Genomic DNA, 6,639 nt, shown 5'->3' on the forward strand with positions numbered 1-6,639 from the left:
TACTTATTACAGATAATAAGTACAGACTTCTATACCCAGCAAAAATATCTTCAAATCAAGCAAAGGTGAAGAAAAGACACTTCCAAACATTTAAAACCAGAAAGAATTCATGATCAGCAGACATGCAGTACAGTGCATGTCCGAAGAATTCCTTTAGGCAGAGGGATTGATATTAGATGGAAATTTGAGTTGTACACAACAGCAGGAGGAGCAGCAGAAATGGTAGATAATTGATAAAACGATAAGACTTTTATCTTTATGTGTTTTAAAGAGATAATTGATTAAAGAAAAATAATAGGAATGTATTGTGAGGTTTATAAGATATTTAGAACTAAAATGCATTACAATGATAGCATATTCTGGGAAGGAAAAATGGATGTATACTATCATATAACATTGCACAAAAGGCAGCACAAGGAAATAAAACAACAGACTGATATTCCTCATAACCATAGAGACAACATTTCTAAATGCATTTTTAACAAATTGTAGCAAAACTACATAAAAAGATAATTAAGTCATGACCAGAAGGAATAATTCTAAAAATATAAGGTCGTTTTAACATTCAAACCAACCAATGCCATATTAACATTAAAGAAGATTGCCTTAACATTTGAATAAAGATAATCATTGAAATTGAACATCCACTCCTGATTTTTAAAAGTTGTTATCAAAATTAGAAAAGGAATCAGTTTTCTCAACTTGATAAAGAGCATCTACATAAAACCTGCAACTAATAACATAATGGTGAATTTATCTTTCCCTCCACCCCCAAGTTGGAAACAAGACAAGTATGTCTGCTCTCACAACTTCTACTCACCATTGTACTGGAGATTGTAGTCAGTAAAATAATGAAAATAAAAATTCTCCAGATTGGAAAGGAAGAGTCAAAACTGTCTTCCTTTGCAGATGACATGGTCATCCATGTAGAAGATCTGATTGAATACACCAAACAGCTACTATAATTATTAAGTGCGTTTAGAAACATTGCAAGATAAAGATCAATGGACAAAAACAAGTTGTATTTATATATCCTAGCAATAAGCATTTGAAAACTGAAATTAAGAAAACAATATTAACAACAACCACATCAACAATATGAAATTCTTAGGGATAACTCCTATAGAAGATGTGCAAGAAAGACTTGTATACTGAAAACTACAAAACTTTACTGAGAGAAGTTAAAGAAAACCTTAATCAATGGGGAGATATACTTTGTTCATGGTTGGGAAGACTCATTGTGGTCAAGATACTGGTTCTGCCCACATCAATTGATAGATTCAACACAATTGCAGTCAAAATCCCAACTGTTTTTTTTTCTCAAAATTGGCAAGCTTATTCTACAATTTATTTGTAAATTTTAAAAACCTGGAATAGCTACAAAAAATTAAAAAAGAACAAATTTGAAGGTCTAACACTACTTAATTTGAAGATATACATAAGCTATAGTAATCAAGACATCACAATATTGCCATGAAGATAGAGAAACAGATCAAGGAAACAGAGTAGATACTTGAGAAATAGACCCACAAATACACAAAAACTTCACTTCTACACATAAATACACACACACACACACACACACACACACACACACGCACACACAGAGAGTTAACTTGATATTTAAAGGACACAAGGAGCAGGTATTTGGAATATATGCCACGAGCCTACTTTTTAGGCTTCTGTGCAGATGAAATAATCAGTACTGTTTCCAACTAAGCCTATATTTCTTCTCAACAAAGAATATAATGTAGCCATTTCTAGCTGATCAAAGATTGGCATTGGATGAATCAAAGTTGGCATCTCTGATGTTGACCAACTCATGTCTCATCTTACAAGTGATAAAGTCAAGACACAGGTAGTTGATAGTAATTAGAAGAATATTCAGGACAAGAAGCCAATAGGTTAATTCCAATCTAGAGTCCTCTACATGACAGGCTAGAAGATAGACTGAATGGGTGTATGTGTATGGGGGATGGGTGCAGAGTATGATGCAGGCAAAAATAAAAAGCTAAATTGCCTAAAATTAGACCTGTACCACAGAATACTTTGATTTGATCCATTTTCAAATTTAATGACCTATGATATTTATGATCTAATATAGTGAACATGTTAAACAAGAAATTCTAATTATATTTTAGCAGAAAGTATATATCAAGCAAATTGTTTCTCTTTTCTGTTTTTATTGATTTATCATATCATCTAAATGATTTTCCAATTGTCTAAAAACATAAATTTAAGATTAAGCTGTGTCTGTAAACATATCTTTCCTTAATAGACTCCCTGTCAATAATCTATTTTCAAATGGTGAATATTGCCAAACAGACTTAAACTCTTTTTTAAAAAAAATTTTTTGAGACAGTCTTGCTTTGTCACCCAGGCTGAAATGCAGTGCCATGATCTTGGCTAGCTGAAACCTCCACCTCCCAGGTTCAAGCGATTCTCATTCCTCAGTTTCCCTGAGTAGCTGGGACTACAGGCATGTGCCACCATGCCCTCCTGATTTCTGTATTTTTGGTAGAGATAGGGTTTCACCATGTTGGCCAGGCTGGTCTGGAACTACTGACCTCAAGTGATCTTCCTGCCTCGGCCTCCCAAAGTGCTGGGATTACAGGCATGAGCCATCGCACCTGGCCTTGAACTCATTTTTAAAAGAAATTAAGATATATTTATACAGTGAAGATATGTTATGACAGTCCTATATGCACTCATAATTCATTAACAATTTATATCCATTTATAATATTTTCATAATAAAATTCAATTTTAATTATCTTTGTAATCAAAAATTGGGAAGATAGGAATTAGGGCAGAGTATACATTCTAACTTTTTTAGGGTCTGATTGTTTAAAATCCTAAATATTTGCCTCTTTCTTATAAATCTTGCGAAATAAAAAAAAAGGGAGTTTTGATCAGTGAAGATTTTTATCGTACTTACACATTTCTAACCATTGTCAACAGAAAATTTATCAGAAAGCTTTTTATGTTGCATTGATAGGAACAATTAAAAATAAGAATTAAAATACTTGCATTGCAAGGAAATTTAAACAATGATTTACTAACAATCTGTTATCAATTAGACCCATGATGAACTCATAGGTGCTTTCAAGAGTATATTTTACAGCAGGAAACATATTTCAGACAGCTCTTACTCATTTAAAAATTCTTATGAACTATCCAGGCTAGACATAGGGGCTACTTGGAGACAGAATATTTGGTTAAATATGTGCTTTTTTAATGACAGTTCGGGTCAGGTCATTACTTGAAACAATACACATAAATTGGCAACAGGGCCTTATGTGAGACAGCTGGTCCCTCCTCCTGAGATTAATTGAACATAAAATTACCTTTACCTGAGAGTGAAATAGATTATCAGCAAGCCAAATAATTCTCCATCAGGTTTTCATTTGTTTATAAAAACAATAATAAAGCATTTCACTCTAAAAGCCTAATACTCACTATGCTCAATTATAGAGGAGATAATTTAACAACCCATGTCATCAGTAATGAAAAATCAAGGTAGCTTTGTGCATTTCTGCAATGCAGATATTGAGTGTGTCGGTCTGTGTATTTCCAACAGTGCACAAAAGTTACATTCGAGAGAATATCAGTGGTTTGAAAACTGCTTGGATTAGCTGAAATCTCCAAAAGACAAAGGAATACCCACAAGTAACTGAAGTATTGGTCCTAAATGATCCCACTATTCCTGATTCTTTTGATCAAAAAAGCAACCTTTTATAATGAAAATTCATGAGGAGCCTCCCCTCTAAAAATATTGTTTTCATTTGCATTCCTTTTACTGTGAGTAAAGTTCAACATCTTTTCATAAGCTTAAGGTCATTTGTTTTTTCTAACTTGATTTTTTCAACTTTTATTTTATGTTCAGGGGTACAAGTTCAGATTTATTGTATGGGTAAACTTGTGTCATGGGGGTTTGTGGTACAGATTATTTCATCATCCAGGTATTAAGCCTAGTACCCATTAGCTATTTTTCCTGATCCTCTCCCTCCTCCCTCCCTCCACCTTCCGAAAGGCCCCAGTATGCGTTGTTCCCCTCTATGTGTCCATGTGTTCTCATCATTCAGCTCCCACTTATAAGTGAGAACATGCGATATTTGATTTTCTATCCCTCTGTTAGTTTGTTAAAAGGTCTTTTTGCTAGTTATTTATTTGTGCTTTTTGCCTATTCTTAAAAACATGTCTCTTTCCTCCTTGTTTTTTCAAATAAGTTTCTATATATGGAGAATATTAGCCACTTATCTGTTACAAACCCTCCAAATATTTCCACATTATTTGTCACTGGATTTTTACTTATGACATTTTATGCAATGTAGAGTTATTAAAAATGTACTCACATTTATCAGTCTTCTCTTATTGATATGGGTTCTATGTCATAAAAAGCCATTTTCCTCCATCCGGGTCATAGAAAAAAATTTCCACCTTTCCTGCTAGTTCTTTTGTAGTTCATTTTTTAAAAAAACTTTAAAACTTTAGATATATGTTACATTGGGGATTCTTTTTTGAGTATGGTGTGATGGGTGGATCTAAATTTACCTTTTCTTAAATGGCTGCACACATTTGTCATAATGCCATTTTTTTAAAAGTCCACTATTGTCCAAATGATATGAGGTCTAACTTCATCCTGTACTACATTTCTATATATCCTTGGCTGTATTTCTTTACTTTCTATTCTATTCCATTACGTTCTTTATTCTTATGCCAGTTTGATAATCTTTTCTTTTTTTTCTTTTTTCTTTTTTTTTTTAGACAGAGCCTCCCTCTGTCACCCAGGCTGGAGTGCAGTGGGGCTATCTGCAACCTCCACCTCCTGGGTTCAAGCGATTCTCATGCCTCAGCCTTGAGAGTAGCTCGCGCCATGACAACCGGCTAATTTTTGTGTTTTTAGTAGAGATGGGATTTCACCGTGTTGCCCAAGCTGGTCTCATACTCCTGACCTAAAGCAATCCACCAGCCTCATCCTCCCAAAGTGCTCGGATTACAGGAGTGAGCCACCACGCTGGACTATAGTCTTCTTGATAGTGAATTTGCTGCATATTTTAACATCCGGTGTGATGAGGCTGCCCTCATGAGTCTTCATCTTGTTAATCATCCTCACGTAATAAAATATGATGTAGTTAGTCCTTGATGAAGCATTATCCAGACACTCAGCAACTTCAAAGCTTGGTAGACCTGGAGGTATGTGGTGGTTTGGAGTGTCAGCAGGCAACTCCAATCCACCAAGCCTTTCTAAATGTGGAATGGGATGAGGGAGAGAGAGCGTGAGAGAAAGGGAATGGGAGACCAAGAAAGAGGGAGACACACACACACACACACACACACACACACACACACACACACACAAAGAGAGAGAGAGAAAGGATATGATTACTCCCATGGAAAACTTTTGTAAGTGCCAATCAAATATTACCCAAAGTCCATTGGGAGATACACAGTAAATGGAATGTTTTAAGTGTCTCATTTTTCAAACTCTCACTTGTGAAATGTTACTTTGGAAATACCCCGCTTTTCTTTCTATGACTTCGGCAGCTGTGATATGCCTTCTGCAATAAGTATTCAAGGAAGAAGTAAGATTGCCTGTTGCCTAGTTTTACTTTGTAGTGAAAACTGTGGGAGAGATTTTGAGTGTTTCATAATTTAGATTTCCTTTTCAAATATTAGACATGCTTCATGTTCGGAGAAGCCATCATTCAAAGAATAGCCATGCAAAGGTCAACCAGTGAAACTGTGAGCACCTAAAATTCTGGCCCCAAGCAGGTGCTTCCCTGCTCTTAGATGTTGTTCTCAAGAAACTGGGGAACTGGGACTCTACGGTGTTGTTTACCAGAGATTGTTGTAGGTTAGTGACCACATTTGGAGTTTGTAGAAATACTGTTGTCTCAGTGTTGCAGAATATAAGGACGAAATGGAGCGTTCTACTTTTATTTTTTCCTGCTTGGAGTGAGAATTCCTACCAGCTAGAATAGCATGGATTGCCTTTCCTGTTTTCTTTTTACAGTAGCTTTGTTTGCAATTGCTTTAATTTTTTCCCCAATTTCTTGGCATTTTGTAAGCAGGATTTCTAGTTCAAGACCACTTTCTTCAGTTATGATGGTAAAGTGTGGTCTTTTTAATGCATGGTCATGGTGGTAGTGATGGTGGTGGAGAAGACAGGATTTTTTTTTTTTTTTTTTTTTTTTTGAGACGGAGTCTCGCTCTGTGGCCCGGGCTGGAGTGCAGTGGCCGGATCTCAGCTCACTGCAAGCTCCGCCTCCCGGGTTTACGCCATTCTCCTGCCTCAGCCTCCCGAGTAGCTGGGACTACAGGCGCCCGCCACCTCGCCCGGCTAGTTTTTTGTATTTTTTAGTAGAGACGGGGTTTCACCGTGTTAGCCAGGATGGTCTCGATCTCCTGACCTCGTGATCCGCCCGCCTCGGCCTCCCAAAGTGCTGAGATTACAGGCTTGAGCCACCGCGCCCGGCCGAGAAGACAGGATTGAAGTATCTTGTTACTCTTTCCTTCCAGCAGAATTTTAATTTTCCCTTTTTTCCATCTTTCTCTCAATATAACTATTTCTCTAATGAGACTATTCTGATTGTTTTTCTCCAGGTAATGTCACTTCTAGGCTGCTAACCTGAGACCT

The sequence above is a fragment of the Rhinopithecus roxellana genome, chromosome 7 (genome assembly GCF_007565055.1).
Source record: "Rhinopithecus roxellana isolate Shanxi Qingling chromosome 7, ASM756505v1, whole genome shotgun sequence".
In the NCBI taxonomy this organism is placed as follows: domain Eukaryota; kingdom Metazoa; phylum Chordata; class Mammalia; order Primates; family Cercopithecidae; genus Rhinopithecus; species Rhinopithecus roxellana.